Source organism: Rhodnius prolixus, unplaced genomic scaffold, assembly GCF_049639745.1.
Source record: "Rhodnius prolixus isolate KJV_2025 unplaced genomic scaffold, Rpr scaffold_3, whole genome shotgun sequence".
NCBI classification, from domain to species: Eukaryota; Metazoa; Arthropoda; class Insecta; order Hemiptera; family Reduviidae; genus Rhodnius; species Rhodnius prolixus.
In genome coordinates, this window is record NW_027411603.1 from 23,786,570 (window position 1) to 23,804,378 (window position 17,809).

A 17,809-nucleotide genomic window follows, 5' to 3' on the forward strand; every position below is an offset into this window, starting at 1 on the left:
TTTGTGAAGACTTAATTCTAAAGACAAAGTTTAATAAATTAAACAATTGCAGTTTAGTGTTTAAAGACTGTTTGTTGCATTGTGTTTAATTTAAAAAAGAAAAAGAAAAAACATTTATCGCGGCAAAAAATGTAAGTGAAATTCACGGTAAAACTGTGTTCAATATTTATATAATTTTTAATGTTTATTTCAGTTTTATTTTTAAAATTACATAGAGATTTTTTTATATATATACATATATTACATACCTAATTTAGTGTATTTCGTAATTTAGGTGTTGTATTTAGTTTTTTTTTTAATTTCTATATTATATATTTTTGTCTTTACTATCTTTTGTTGGCTGTTGTGAATATAATTCCGCATGATATATTTAAATTTCTGTTTCTTTTTTTCTACTTTATCGTATTTTGTTTTGAAAAGAAGTTTATTTATATTTTCTATTAACTATTAACTTCTTTTATAAGGTTTTGTTTTTAGTTCCAGTTTTTTGTTTTACAATATTTTTACACCTTTTTTTTTTTACTTAAACTTTGTTTTTTAAACTTCGTGGCAAGTCAAATTGTTTTGAGAAATTCAATTATTTAGTAGGATTGACTTTTGCTATTTATTATGTTAGAGAATATATTAAGTTTGAACCATAATATTGTGAATGAATAGTAACTGAAGTATTTTTCCAATATTTCTAAAAACAAATGTGCCAAGTATTTTTTATTATTATTATTTAGAATCTTTGTTAATCAAAGAAATAGTTTTTTTGTTATTTTTTTTTAAGTTTCGAACTTTTTGTTTTCTTTTTGTATAAAATTTTAATGAAATACTCGATGCCATTGTTCTTTACACTTAAAATTGGGTTATGTCTTACTTTATTTTGTATTTATTTATTCATTTTTATATTTTTTTTTTTTAAATCTCGTTTAGAGTGAATCAATTCTTAAATTTCAAAAATTAATATCTTCCATGTTAATTTCGGTTAGCTTACTTATCAAATTCTCTTTCTCTAAACACTGGCGATATCCCCCCCCCCCCTCAAACACATTCTTTCTCTAAATAATGTACAACTTGTAAATTTCATTTTGGATTCTCTCTATGATTTCTAGTTTTCTCTCAAAATAACAGAAAATTCGTCAGTTTCAGTACACAATTCCAATTTGAGACAGTATTTGTTAATTAAAATAATTATTTTTGTTTTGTTTATTGTTAGAAAATTGATAAATTAAAGGTTTATTTAATCTGAATTCTTATTGTTGGCCACCAAAAACTTGGCAATATTAACTTGTATTTATATTTATTATTAATAAACTTGTCAGTGTCACAAAGAAAGCGAAATAAAAATAGGTTCAAATAAAATTGAAATAGAGTTGTAATACTGAGAAGAATGTGAGACAGCGCAACGATCTATAATGATTGACCTCAAAGCTAGTCACAAATTTGGTCGAATTATAATTTAAATTTATTCGAGTGTTTAGAATTGATTCACGACCTACTCACATTTATTTAAATAATAAAAACAATTTTAATAGTTGCGCGATTTAATATTGACATAATCTAAATTTAAGAACTGGCATCATCCCCTCCCTGAGCGCTGTTTACTCTCAATTTTATTTTCTCGTGTTAATAGAAATAAATCTAAAAAGAAATGTGCAATGTTTTTTAACTATATTTCGTGTAAGATATAATCATAGTAATTGTAAAGTGTGTTTCATTCTGTCTATATATATTATATATATATATATATATATAAATATTTAATTTAATGAAATGAAAAAAAAAAATAGTTTAAGGCTTAAAAAATGCAAAAGAAATAAAGAAACAAAAAATTGACATTAACAATAGATCTTTTAAAAAAGTAATAATAATAAATAAAATTTTTAAATAATTAATGCAATTTATATACGTAATATTGGTGTCAGGGTAGGAGTGTGATGTGGTAGTAGTCGATGTAATTGTTGGTTTTATTTTCAAATATTAACTAAAGAAACATATTTAAAACAGATTTTTGAGACTGATACAAAATTCACTATTTAAATAATTTGAGTCATTTATTTGTGTTTCCTAATTAACAAAATCTTTTTTATTTATTTTATAGCACTTTGTAGGTGCGTCAGTATGGTGAATCCAATGTTTTCACATCCAAGTATATTTCCAATTTATTGTTATAAAATTCTAAGTTATCTCAGAGTGATTCTTAAAATTGGTGCTTCTAATTAATTCGACCAGTTTAAATTGTCTGCCTCAATTTGTGTAGTCAAAGTAAATTTTGGCGTTGAATTCCTTTGGGAAATCCTTGAAGAAGTGGATAGTTCAGCCCCCCCCTTTTTTTTCAATTTCTTTTCTTTAAAAATAAAACTCAACTATCATTATTGCAGGATGATGCTGCATTCTGAATTATCAGTAATGAATGTAATATGTATAAATATAAAATAAAACATTATCATTGCTTTTTGCTGTCATCTCTTTGACTGCACAGCTACTAGTTTTTTTAAAGAATATTTTGTATTGTTTTATCGATTTAATGTAATTTCATTGCAGTCATACTGTCTCATTCCCATTTATACTCAATCTGTTCCTACTTTCTTACTTTTTGCAGATTGATTTAGACCATTAGCACAGCATTATTTTGATTTCTAACGCTGCATTACTTCGTTCTCGTCACAGCATTATATGACTTTTAACGCAGCATTACTTTGACTCTTATCGCAGTTTTAATTCTTACTCATCACCGCATTATATTGACTTCTAAAGCATCATTACTTCGGTCTCTATCGCAGCGTTACTTCGGTCTCTGTCGCAGCATTACTTCAGCCTCATCACAGCATTACTTTGACTCTTAACGCAGTTTTACTTCCTACTCATCACCGCATTATATTGACTTCTAAAGCAGCACTACTTCGGTCTCTATCGCAGCGTTACTTCGGTCTCTGTCGCAGCATTACTTCAGCCTCATTACAGCATTACTTTGACTCTTATCGCAGTTTTAATTCTTACTCATCACCGCATTATATTGACTTCTAACGCAGCACTACTTCGGTCTCTATCGCAGCGTTACTTCGGTCTCTGTCGCAGCATTACTTCAGCCTCATCACAGCATTACTTTGACTCTTAACGCAGTTTTACTTCCTACTCATCACCGCATTATATTGACTTCTAACGCAGCATTACTTCTCATTTCGTTATGCCTTTCAACACAGTTTTACTTCGGCCTATATTCGTGCATTAATTTTTCCTCTATGACAGCACTACTTCTGCTTCCATCCCTCTATTACTTCAGCTTCTATCGGACCATTATTTCTGCCTTTTTCAAAAATAGAAATTTTTCTTTTCTTGATTTCCTTATACCTTTTATCACAGTTTCACTTCGGCTTCTATCATATTACTAACTGGAGATGTATCACAAATTTGCTACGGCTTCTATTACAGCATTACACTGACTATGTTGCATCATTACGTTGGTCTTTATCGCAGCTTTACATTGATCTCTGCAAAGCATTTCTACGACCTCTATCACAACATTATTTCGGCTCCTATAACAATGAAACTCTTTCTCCCACGATAACAGCTTATACCTCCATCACTGTACCAACTATCCCCTAGACCCACTAAGTTTTTACTTGCTGTTTTAGTTTTTCTAGACATTAAGGAAGGGATTACCTAAGCGGTATTGGATTCCCACGTGGAGATCCCGGGTTCAAATCTGGTACCTAGATTTTTCTCTTCCTAGAAGCTTCTTACAGCTCACTGTCCAGGTGATGGACAGTGTTGTCTGTAACGAGAGAACACTGTCCAGAGGCCGGAAGTGCATTGTAAAAAAGGTCCGGGCGCCGCACCTTAAATCATAAGAAAATAAAAATAAAAATTGTGAATTTGAAATGAACAGTTAACAGTCTCAAATTTAAATACTTATTAAGACTATTTGAGAGCATTTGGAAGCTCGGTTTTCATTATAGCACTCTGAGAGTAGTACACTGTAAAATGACTATCGCTTGTTGGTTATTTTGCAGAAAATAATATTTAAACAATAATTGAATATTCTATCAAAAAAGAACTCATTTCTTTACTGACGTGCCTCATTTTTTAAAATAAAATAATTTGAAACCGTCTGGAATTTAAATAAAAGAAGAAAATACAAAAGAAAACACTAAAAATAACTCAATCAAACCATATACGTAATTAAATATTTAAAAAAAAATTAAAAAAAACTAGTTTAATAAATAAATTTGCCATAATTATTTAATATTTAGATTAAATAGGTGATATATAAATACATATATATATTTACATGTACACAAATATTGATGTATATAGAATATTTTAAATTTTGTAACAAAATATTAAAATTAAAAAAAAAAAAATCTGAATGAACAAAATGAAAACTTCTCAGATCGAATTAACACTTCCTTTAGTTGTGTATAACTAAATCAAATGAATGACAAAATTTTTTTTTTTTGCTTTTTAAAAATGGCAAGACGAAATCAAGAAACAAAATTAAATTGTAAATATGCTTGAACATATATATATATAAATAATATAAATAAAAAACTTTAGGCTAATGTTGTATCATATCCACTTTGAATAGGTTTCACTTAACTAAAAAATCTCAGTGAAAAGATTACGTCCATTTATCTCCCAAAATAATTATAATTTGAAACCAGAAAATGAAATAAAAAAAAAAGTACGTACCTTGGTCGGGAGAGTTTTCCAAAATATATATTTCTTTTCATTTAGTAAAAAATTTGAAATTAATTTTTGGAACCAAAATTCTTATAACTCATCCTCAGCCATCTTACCATCTCCTTTAATTTCTGTCGCCTCTTGTACTTTACTTTTTTTTAAAAATTACAAGAATGTGAAATTTTTGTTTATTTAAATATTAAATTTGAAGAGCATTTTCTTCTATTGCAGCTAAGTCCCTCTAGATCCAGCATCATTTCAGTAAAAAAAACCTGCAATTTGTACATAAAATTCGAAGTTAAATGTATTTATTATTTTTTAGGACAAACATTTGCTTAGTTAGAGTTCTCGTTGGCCGGTTTGTGCAAGATTAAATATCAATCCTTGAAATGATGTGGTTATTTTAAGTAGTTCCTCGGATCGAAGCTCGTTATTTGCTATGATGTGAAAATATGTAAATTATGCCTTAAAGTGATGAAAGGGCAATGATTTCTGTTTTAAAATAATAAAATAGAAATAGAAATGTCATTGGTATTTTTTACATTTAAAAAAAATAAAAATAAAGATAGAAATTCCTGGGTTAACATTTAAAATGTTGAAATGTGGAATCTACTCGGACATATATCTTATTCTTAGTTTTGCAGATATTTGCAGAAGTGCGGAAATTACTCATCAAATAGTTTTATTTCTTCTACTGGAACGATGGTGAAACGCAAGCCTGGTTTGGATGATCACTCTTATCTTCTGGAGTTAGGGGACCGGATATTAGTTTAGTGCTAACAAAATCCCGTAAATCCCATGGTATTTATAAAAAAAAGAAACATTTAATACACTAAGACAGGGGTGGGCAACCTTTTTCTGTACAGGGCCACATAAGGGTATTGGTTTATTACCGAGGGCCGCAAAAGGTTATTGTTTTAATACCGAGGGCCGCAGTATATACATTACATATATTTTGTTTACATTTATTTCGGGTTCTTATTTATTAATTGTTTTTATCTATTTATAATACAGATTATTCATTAATTATTATTTATTAACAAATCAACAAAAAACGGCATTAGTTACTTCTATGAAATTGCATCATATCTTCCTTTATCATTTTTTCTATTAAAAGCCAGACGAGATAAAAATAATGCGATTGCATTCACATTATATATCTCTATAAAATAAATAACTAGAGAAGAAGCGAAAATCCGTAGCTTCGACGGCGACAACACGCTTTGTGTCGGTAGAGTGATCATACAAAGAAAGAGCGCGGATTACTAATATAAGATTTGAACGCTGAGACAATAATTGTACTAGCGAAAATTAACATCAAATTTGAAATATTTTACGATTTAAATTTTTGTTATTTGCCGTTTTGTGACGCGGGCCGCAGGAAAATGTTAAAAGGGCCGCAAGCGGCCCGCGGGCCGTACGTTGCCCACCCCTGCACTAAGAGATTCCCTATGATTCATTAATTTCTTTAGAAGGGAACGTAATGTTCAATTTTTTTCCACGGCGCGTTCAATTACCGGACCAGTTGTCGTGAACGGAAGCGGATTTCAATAAGATCCAAGCTTAAGACCGGATATCAGACCCAAGTATCGTAAACAATCTTACCTTTACGGGCCTGGTCTGTAACCGTGGTACCTCTAATCTCCTCTGTATGTTCTGCTTTTACAAGAGGCAGAAAGCTTTCAAGTGTTGTGTGGGACTAGAACACAGGGCAGCCAACCTGTTTATAAATTCGCAACAGATTTACTAGTAACTCATAAAGCCAGTTAAACCATCAATCCTGTTCCTTCTAAACTGCTACAAACTTGGAAAGATACCTGAAGAGTTGGACATTTAAATTAATTGGATCTTTTTACTTTAATTGCTGTAAAAAATAGTCCGTAACCTAAGAATTGAATTACTTAATTCTGCCATTCCTTAAATTATAATTTTAAATATTAAAACTACAAAAGAAAGAAATTCAAAATTTCACAACCAAAGAGAAACAAAAACTAAAATTCATCTAAATATTAAGAACATTTTTAGGGTTCAAAATTCTTTTCAGAATAAATTTACAAAATTATTCAAAATCTTGCACAAAACCATTATTTGGTCTTTTTTTTTAAATGAATGCAATAAATCTGTGAACTTTTATTAAATTATAATCCAAACAATTGGTAAATAGGAACTTCATCCCAGTTGTACCTTCGCTCCGGCAATACTAATGTATGATGAATAGTCTCCAAGGCAGTATATATGTATGTTTTGTATAAATAAAATTAAAAAATAAATAAAAAAAAAATCTTAAAAACTTATTTGTAATGGTTTTACTTGTCAATGTCTATTAATAAGCCATTTTGTAGAAGATGTAGCTACACAATCTTTTCTGTGTAAATATATATACAATGTACAAAAATTTAATAATAATTACAATTATATGTAGATTTTGTGCTTTATTTATATGTTAAGTAATCCTTATAATATACCGCCGCAAGATTTCGAGGGCAACCGAATTATCGCTGTGAAATGATTACTTCCCGCTAGAACCCAAAAATGGAGTGCCTTCTAAATTCAGCTACAGGTTTCCAAGACTGCGTACAGTCTCCAGTGTGTGGGTAAAGGACTAAGAAAGAGAATGATCGTTCCTGGTTGTAGATAGTTGTAATTAAATAGGATTCAAACCGAAATAACTTTTACAACATCCTTTACTTCCTTAGTTTGATCCTGGCAATAGATTGGTCAAATAAATGCATTAAACATTCTAGTGACACACCACAACTTCTAGAGAAAAACCATTAAAATTCTAATCTTTAAAAAAATATCTATGATTTTATCCGTCAATTGCGATTGCGTTTAATTTTCGAAATTAATATTGTTTTAATTGCATGTTTACAATGTTTTGGAGTATTCTTAGGTGAAGAGAGTAGTTCGAAAATCGCCCAAAGCACCCGATGTTACTTAGCGATCAGAATCTTTCATCGATAAGGACTCTTTAGAACGCGTTACACGTATTTTTTATGCGCTTAAACAATTCTAATTCATAAAATTCCCTTAAAAATACAATTTTGCTTAATTTGTGTAATTTCGAAATTATACATATCTAGCGCTATAACCAAGGGATTTAATATACACGTATGTATAAGCGAAATTCTAACTTTGATGGAAATCGGTGAAGTGGAATCGATTCCACTTTGCGGTTTATAGCAATTTTGTTTTTCAAATAATTTCTAAAATTCGAGAAAATTTCATTACGTAATAGCAGAATGAGAAAGTCGTGTCTTTCTCTTGATTTCTTTCTTCAAAAAAATCATCACAATCATTGAATGCGATGGCTGATGAACCAATTGGGGAGAGTGTTGGTCTAGTGGTCAAGAGCGTGGTTTTGTGAATGGGAGATCGCCAGTTCGAATCCCGCGTATGATTACATTTTATTTATTTTTTTTAAAAGTTAAATGTAATGTATTTGCTTCCACTCCGTCCCCAACATCTACAGGGTAATTGGACTAACATCTAATTGGTTAAGTCCGGCCTGAAAAAAGTGGGCCATTACTTTAATGACGCAAATTATTCTGATCTACCGTACATCGCACACCTTTCAAAAGCAAAAAGCCTCAGGACAGAGTGTTCTACCCTCGTTTTCTTGCTATCGTTTCTTAAAATATTTGATGCCTTCAGCGATATTCTATGATATAAGTCTTCATCACTAGTTTTAAATCTCAGGACGATTCGATGATCAGAACATCTTTGCAGCTTTCTTTTATTAAGTACGAGGTGTGGCTATTAAATAACGAGACTGATGCTGCTACAGAAGAACTGTGCATGCGCCAAATCCTAACGACCGACAGCTGTGCAGCGTAAAGCCTTCTCTTTCGATTGCAGCGTCTCACGTGTTTGTCTGACCGGAACCGTCGTTTGTGTAAGAGGTGTTAGTTTCGTTATGCCGAAAGCATGATACTACACATGTAGTAGAGCAACTAATTAGCGTATTTCACACGAAGCTTGGTAAAACCGCTACTGAAACTTATCTTTTATTAAAAGAAGTTTATGGCGATGAATGTTTATCACATGCGCGAGTTTTTGAGTGGTTCAAGCGTTTCCAAGATGGCCGAGAAGACGTCGGTGATGATGACCGCCCGGGTCGCCCTTCCACGTCGAAAACGGATGAAAATATCGATTATAATTAATTAACATTACTACCGTGAGGTGCTAGCTTAACTCCGAGAGAAAGAGTAAGGAAAAAACGACCCGATTTGTGAAAGAACAAGTCATGGGTTCTCCATCAAGACAACGCGCCGGCTCACACTGCATTGTTTGTCAAGACGTTTCTAGCCAAGTACAACATCCCAGTTTTAGGCCATCCGCCTTATTCGCCTGACCTGGCCCCATGTCTGTTCCGCAAAAGAAATACTATTTCAGTCGTTGAAGCTGTGAAAGAAAAAGCGGCACGCTTCATGTAGGAGCTCATAGAAAATGACTTCCAGCACGGTTTCGAACAATGGTAAATTCGTATGGAGCGTTTTAGGGTTAGGGGAGGGGTGTATATTGAAGGTGATAATATCTAAATATGCATAAATTTAAAATAAAATGTTTTATAGCAGTAGTCTTGTTATTTAATAGCCACACCTCGTATATTAAGAAGATCTTCATTTTAAGTAAATTCTGTTGCACTCAAAGTGAATGCATAGTTTTTTCGCCAACATTAGTTGCATGATTCAGTGGTGCTTAAGGATCCATCGGTTTGCCGAGTTGTGTGCTAATCCAGGGAGTTCCTAATAAAAGAACTGAGACGTTTTATTCTCTGTGCCAAAATAGTAATGAGTACGTTACATGGCGTCATTTTGAATGGTCTCCTAATATCACGAATTTAGTTCGGAATCTAATAAGAAACTCTCTTTCACACTTACACAACCATACCTCAATGTATACAAGAGCCGAGCTAGAGAGGAAATAGGGTGCGGTTGCCAACTTAGAGGATACAGAGAGCACTTGGATGCCAGGATATTTGTAGAGCGAGTTTGGCCACTTACTAGGCAAGCTTGAAATTTAATTATAACCCAGCAGCTAGAATAGTAATTGTAATATCGTACCCTCCACCCGGGGCGCTAGTTGGATAGAGTATCCTAAGCCAAAGCTGGTTTCCCCCCTGTGCAGTTAGAGCGAACAGATAATGCGGTATACAGAGAATAGTCTTATTATGCAAATTGTCTGGTGTAGACAATGTACTGGGTAATATTTTGCCTAGCCTAAACTCCCTTACTAAAACGACCGACCACTAAATACGGAGCACATACTGCAAACAGAGCTTCATTAACGAATTTAAACACTACAACTTTAATTAAACATTAAACGCTAAATACAATTCCAAAATTTTAAGCTCCCCTTTTGCAATTTCACTGAAATCGTTTTAAACTCATTAAATTATTTACTTAAAGCATATTTAGAATTGTACTGGAAATAAAATTCCTACGTTAAATGAATCGGAACAAACTTTTTAAGATTCTAAAAATTGCTTAGTTTTTTATGAAATAGCCTAAAAGAAAACCTGACAAAGTTTGAACAAATCTGGCAAGAACTCACTCATGACATTTTCTTACTGCAGCTTACGTAATTAAACCATTTTCAATTTTCCAAAAAAATAGCGAAATAAATCTATTCAGCGTAATGGCGCTTTCGAATGGCCACTTCTTTTCAAATTTGGAGTTTTGGTTAATGTTATTTTTGAGTTTAAGTTTATATTTTAATTTTTTTTTTATTCATGGTTAATATTATTTGATTAATGTTACGCTGTTCATACTCTCTTCAGACAAGCAAAAATAAAATGGTTCTTTTAAGAAATACGAGAGCAAAATAAATAAATTAAACAAGAAAAATGTCAGATCTTCTATTCTTTAAAGAAAAATCCAAAAAAGATAATTATCTTTCGGTTTTTAACAATTTAGACAAAAATAGAACTCATACAGATTTTCTCACGTATATTGTGACGAAATTTGAATCACAATTTAAATTTTAAGGATCTTTTATAGAATAAGAGGGAAATAAAGATTATAATCAAGATATAATTGTTACTTAAATTGTTGTTGGTTAATTTGAAAAAAAACGATTGAGAAAGCGCAAAGTGAGTTACAAACATCTCGCCATTGTGGTAAAAATAAGGAATTATTGTAATCGCACTGGATTTCCACTCGGAGATCCCGGGTTCGAGCTGCTTGCCATTAGATTTCCTCTTCCTAGGGTGCTTTATACGAGCTCACTGCCCGTTGATGGACAGTGTAGTCTGCAACGAGAGAGTACCGTCCATGGTCCGGCAGTAAACTGATAACAATAACTTTTATTTTTTTTTTTTTTTGATACATCAACAATTTTGCCATTAGCGCTTTGCCCTGCTTCATTACTTCAACTCAGATCAAGTATGCAGCTGAGGAAAATAACAATATTAATCATTATAGAATAAATAAGATTTTTCCGTCGTTATTATTTCACTTGTTTCAATAGCCTATTATGAATTGAACAATATTATTCTAATAATGTGAAGCTATATTTTTTAAGACGCTATTGAAGTCCTAGAAACATCAAAACATCAAACAAAAAACAAAGTTACAATCAAAAAAAGCACTTTAAAAGCGAATATAACTTAAGAAAGCAGATATGACGCCATTTTTCACAAAAAGCAGACGGCACTTCCATTAACTCTCACATAAATGGAGCTTTAGCTTTAGCTTTGCAAGCTTGCCTCAAAAAACCATGAATTCTCTAAAATAATTGTTCAATTAAATATAAAAAAATCTATATTGAATCTACATCACCCTCATTGAGAAAATCTTAGACTAAATATTTTTGACTAAAATAATTTTGTGTTCAACCTCTATTTTTAAGGTCTAGCAAAACTAAGAAGTATTGCGGTATTGGTTTCCATTCCTGGTCTTGGCCATAGATATTATTTAATTTATAGTAAAGTATGTTAGCAACTACGTCTCCGTCCACGACACCAGATCGGAAGTTGGACGCATAGACCGCCTGAAATACGTATTAAGCATTACTTTTTTTACGAACTGGCTGGTATAAAATGTACAAAAACTGCAGTAGCTTGCTGTCTAGAATTGCCAGGTTTTAGGGTATTACTAAGATACTCTGCTGAAGCTATTGGGGGTGTAACTTGCAGAAGGATTTCAAAGTCAAATAGATTTTTATCTACGCATTAATATTAGAATTGGCAGTAATTAGTACAATAGTTAATTGCAAAATAATAAAAACATTGCAAATTGCATGAAACTTGATAAATTATCAAATCATAAACAATGATTTGCACATATATAAGATGCAAATCCTTTCTTTTAATTGGATAATCTACAGGGGGGATGGATACAATAGTGTGGGTGATAAAGAGGATTGCGTGAAGAGCAGCAATCCTTTTCGAAATGTTGAGATTAGCGTTCCCTTGAGATGGACAGTGTCTCCCATAAAGTTAACATCATGTTTGGTTATCTAGGTTTTAAACTGCTATTCTACCTGCACATTATTGGTCACCTAACTTGTCTTAAACACTTGCATCTTTCCTAGATGTCAACATTTCTATTTCACTAACTTGTTTTTCTTTTTTTTTCTTTAAATGATTTAAGGGCGCATCAGCATCTGAGGTTATTGGCGCCCGGAGTTTTCTTCAGTGCACTGCTGGCCTCCGGACAGTGTTCAGCTGTAAGAAGCTCCTCTGAAGAGAAAACCTAAGTGCCAGCAGCTGGATTCGATTCCGGGATATCCGCGTTGGAATCCAGTATTCCCTAACTGCACACCAAATCTCTTCTCTCACTAACTAGTTTTTATTCTATTTACGTGAACCGATTTTGGAGAGACTGAACTAAACAGTAGTTCGAATATTGTGGTTCTTCTAACCTAGCGGTGGCCAACGTTTTGAGGAGGCGTGACACATGTCATTTTGGAAAAACCAATTAGGATGCCACTTCTAACTTTTCCAGCATACTAAAAGATATAAAAAGATGAAGATATGTTATTCATAGGCTAATTCATAATATAATTAATAAAACAAAAGAGGAAACCAAGGTTTCATTGTTGATAAACATTTTTTAAGGTTCAATCTGTTACGTTATGTATAAAATAAAAATGAATAACTTCAAATAATTAATTCTAAATAATTATTAAACAGTTAGAACTTAATTAATGTGGCATTGGAATTTGTACCTTTTTTACCGTTAGCTATATTAGGATTAGTATCTTGGCTTTTTAGGCGCATTTCAGTTAATCTTGAACGATTTTTTGATTTTATAATGTTCATAATGAAAATATTTGTTCACAAACATATGTTGATTTTAATCTACAACAATATCTGACAGTCAAATCGGGTAAATTTGAAACACAGTAATACAAAAAGTTGAAGGCAATATATTTGTCGAAACGTTGGCAAAAAGACGAGTTGTTGTTTTTATTAGGACCGATTCCTCGCTAATTTGAATCCTTAATATAATATTTTTACAGTCACTAAAAGCTATTATAAATTCATTTTCAATTTTTGTAATATTTCAATAAGACTACGCGTGCCACTGTTAAAAGTCTGTCGTGCCACACAGTGCCGATCGTTGGCTATCCATGGGTCTAACCAAGCTAATGTGGCGGATCTAGAACTTCTGTTTAGATATCAAGATATCACGGTAAGGGGATCTTACTGGCCAATGTCAGTATTTAGCGATAATGGCCAAATTTTATAAAATAAGATTAAAATTATTGATAATTGTAAACGCAAAGACGCATAAAACTCTTCACAGTTAACGCCCCTGAAAACAGTAACGCGAATACAGTAAACAAGAAGGCAAATAAAGCATACAGGAAACAGTTTGCTAATATTATGATGTGCACGAAATTTGACACATCTTCCTAGTGTTATTGTTACTTATGATAGGTATTATAACATTCGCTACTTTCAATAAACAATGAGCGCATTTAGATTCATATCAGGCTACAGTTCTTTTACTTATGGGCAATCCCTCTTTGGTGCTCTAATCGTGGTTGGCCTCTAATAAGTTTTATTTAAGATTTATATGCGATTATTTGCACATCTAACGCCTTACATACCAACATATCAATTGTCTACGTGCGACTAGGGTCAGTAAAAATGTCTGCCAGTCCCACTTGGCTCGCATTAAGTCGCTGCAAATTGAAAAATAATTGACCATTTTTCGCTTGTTTATTCTCTCCACAGATACACTCTGTTTCTCTCTGTTCAACTTCAATTCTCTCTCTCTAGCTCCTCCATAAGCTCACTCAGTTGAATCTCTTCTTGAATTTAATTTAAATTCAAACTTGCAACATCGTAGTTTTGGTCATAAAATTTACGCTTCATTTTAAGATGTAATTTTTGCTAATATCCTTTCGCAAATGGTTTACACATGGCTAACTCGGATTCAGAATACTGATGAATCTTTAATTTATTACGATTTTCTTTAACTTAATTTCATTATTCATTTAATTGTAAATTAAGCTATAGTTTTCACATTTTCATCATCTCAGGAAAATTAGGCATTATTTTGCTTTTGCTTTTTCCAATTTTGTTACTATTTTCGTATTATTCTGATTTTTTTTAAATTTATTTGTTAAGTTACACCAGCGCTAGACACGCTGGTCATCAAAGTAACGATGACAATAACTGACATCAAACTAACTAATTGAGGGGAGAAGCTACCCAGTGATAACACTCCCTAAGTCGTCTCCAGGATTAGCTACTCTCTTCAGAAGAGAGAAAATCGCGAGGCCACTGGCGTTTTAATCGTCTGGGAGGATGATCTGGAAGGTGATGAGAGGATAAATGGCGGACAAGAGGATTGGAATGAGAGTGCAAGTTCTGATGAAAACTTTTTGTAGCGAGTTCGTGCAACCTGGACCTACAAACGGAATTTCCAGATCTGTGTGGATAGTTAGATTTGAGACGTAAAATGGAGCTGTTTAACGATAGTGCGGAGAATTTTAGACTGATGCGATTGAATTCGTTAAAGATTGGAGCGTTTCGTTGAACCCCACAGTTCAATACCGTACGTCCAGATGGGTTTTAGTATATAACTGTAAATCAGTCGTTTGTTATTAAGTGAAAGTTTTGAACGTTGGTCTAGTAGTCTTTTAAGTAGTCGATAACGTCTGTTAACTTCAGTTCGTTTAAGTCGTTTGTGCGGGTTCCATTTCTGAAATAAAAATGTATTTAAAGAAAATAATTCTAAAGATATTTGCTAAGGCGTTTCCCGTCCTGTCGACTCTGATATCCGATATTCGGATAAGTTGGTGAGCAGTAGTTTTACTGATATGATTGAAGATTCACTCCTTGCACAGCCTACCCAAACTAAAATAAGCACCTTACTGTCTCTATTATCTCCTTTTTTCGTGGCACAGTTAGTTTTTCAAGGCTAATTTTAGTAAACATATAGGTTTTCTTGTAAGAAAAATTTGTGTTAGTTGTTCATACAAAAAAATTGATGTAAATATTTTCATTTTGGATCCTAATTAATGTTAATACAGCAATCATTACGAAACAGCAACATCCAAAAAAATAATAAAGCAGGTTTAATGGGCCAAATGTTTTAAAAAAACAGAATAAGTTTTATATTATTCATTTTGGTACTTTGGTTTGGCCGGCCAGTTTTTACCAACGTGTACCAGCAGCAGTTTTCTTGTAGTCAATAACAGTGAAGTTACCTTCCTCATACTTCCATCATACCCGTTCTTGTATTGATCCTGATGGAAGCATACCTTGCTGTACCGCCTCCCTTCTTAGCCCTTTACCTCCTTCACCCTTATCCTTACAGTCTATCATACTATCCTGCTCCACAACTACTTCTAAAACATTTTGCACATTCCTGACACGTCCGTCTTTTAGGTACTTACTTTGCAATAATACAAGAGAAAAGAGTTTCAGCAAAAATTCTACTATACTTCTTTTTTTTTTGAAAGAGAAATTGTGTTTCCAAGTAAATAGTTTCATTTTAAAAACGTTAAATATAAAATAAGATGTACGAAGGCCGCTGCTGCTTCCATTTCTGTATATAATTATAGTTATGTCAGTAAAGCCTTCACAACAAGTGGTTTTTGCTCTTTACGACCACACAATAAGGCGATTTCTGTGCGAATCGATTTTTATTAAGACACGTTCGCAAGGCTTGCTCTATTAAAAAGTTTTCATTTCCTGATGCAGCTTTTCTTTTCAGACTATAAATTCATCAGTAAGACCAGGCTACAATCTGCGATCTGTTATCAAGAACCAACGTCCATAACTTCAATGTTGAGCCGAATGCTGATCGCGTTCCCTAAACACTGCTATCAAATTCAGCAGTTTCCTCGTCTAGTATCAGTAGGATGTGGGGCATCAGAGAATCGCTTTAAGCGTTCTTCCAACCATTTATTCCGTAATCCTTTCCTGACATGCCGTGATATAGCTCACCATTGATGCGTCAAAAGCCTCCCAGATCTTAATATAGTTCTAGAGAGATAATTTGTGATATCAAAAGTTAACCTTTTAGATTAGTTTCACACAATATTTTTCTTTCAGTCATAAGATTAAAAAATGTATCGTTTGAAATTAAAAATAAAGTAAAAAACCGTCACCGTGGTGACATTGGCTCGCAAATGTAATCAACAAACCTATATTTTCAAGTTGATGTATCTCATCTAACTTAAAATAACAAATGAAGAACATACAATTGGAATTAATAATTTAAGAAACATGGGGCGGATGTTGGTCTAGTGGTCAAGAGCTTGGCTTAGTGAGTGCGAGATCGCCAGTTCGAATCCCGCGTATGACTACTTTTTATTTGTTATTTAATAAACCTAATTGGTAGTTGGACGTTAATAAGCCACGCCTGAAAAAATGGGCTATTACTTTACTCTTTAATTTAAGAAACAATCTAGACATAATATTAATCGAAAAAATTGCTGGAATTATAATTATTATTTAAGTTTATTTGGTGTTTCTGTTAAAATAAATTAATTTAAACCCTATTTTGGGCGTATATCTGTAGAAATAAATAAGTCGAATAGAACTAAATATATTTGTGTAAAGTAGGACACAGATTTTTAATTGCGATTGCAGTGTCGAAGAATGTGTAAAGAATATGTGGGAAATTATGTTTTGACGCACTAAGTATTCGAACCCACAACCATGTGGTTAAGACCGATTTTGTTGCCCGACATTAGGAAAAATAATAAATGAAAGGTATTTATCGCGAGTTAACTCAGTTTGTCTTAATTTATATGACGTATTATTAAATATGAATTTTGTGATTGTAAAGCAAGGAGTAGAAGTGATATTGATGTTTGAGCGGTCGCTATAGTTACTCGAAAAGTGATGATTGAGCTGGTGAACACTGCTCTAATTCTTGCTGAATTAGTAACTCATGATGATTACTGATGTGTCCGGCTGTTTATTTTACTTCTACTCACTCTAGACTGCATACTTGCTTCCAACAGCCGTAATTACTTCTTATATTGTTAAGAGTAGTTCTACTATCCGTCAGTCTAGCCGATTTTCTGCACAATGCTTTGGCTACTAGTACTGCCACTTTTTTTAAAAACATTTTTAAGCAGGTATTGCGTCGTGCAAACTCCTGGAGGAGTCAATGCAAGTCAAGCAAGGCGTATTTCCTTTAAACGGTAAAAAAAAGACTCTCCTGAAGGACATTTCATCCGGTTCGACCTAGACGAACAGCCTTTGCACGTTCCCTACAATCTCTGTACACAAAAAGTGTTGCGTTCATGATAATTGAATAAAAAGAAATGCATTTTGGCCCAAGAGGCTTAACTGTTAATTTTACGTATCGCTCAACCTGTTACGATATTAACAAACACGTAAATTTGAAACTGACACAAAAAAAAAAGTTGAAAAATGCAGACATTTAACTATATCACCACCTACACACTATATGCATATACATAACAAATACTGAACCATATGAAAACTCCAAACAGATATATTGTAAAAGTAAATAGAGAAAAAAATTTCTAGATTTTGAAAGAATAAAATAACTAAGAGCGCTTACAAGGTTGTGTCACCAACAGTGAAGCCATGCTTCTTGATTCCTTTACCTTTCAAAACAAGTCTAGTGGGCTTGTAAAAATAGTTCCAACAGAATACATAAATCCGTTTATACAAACAAACATTCTAGAAATAGTGCCT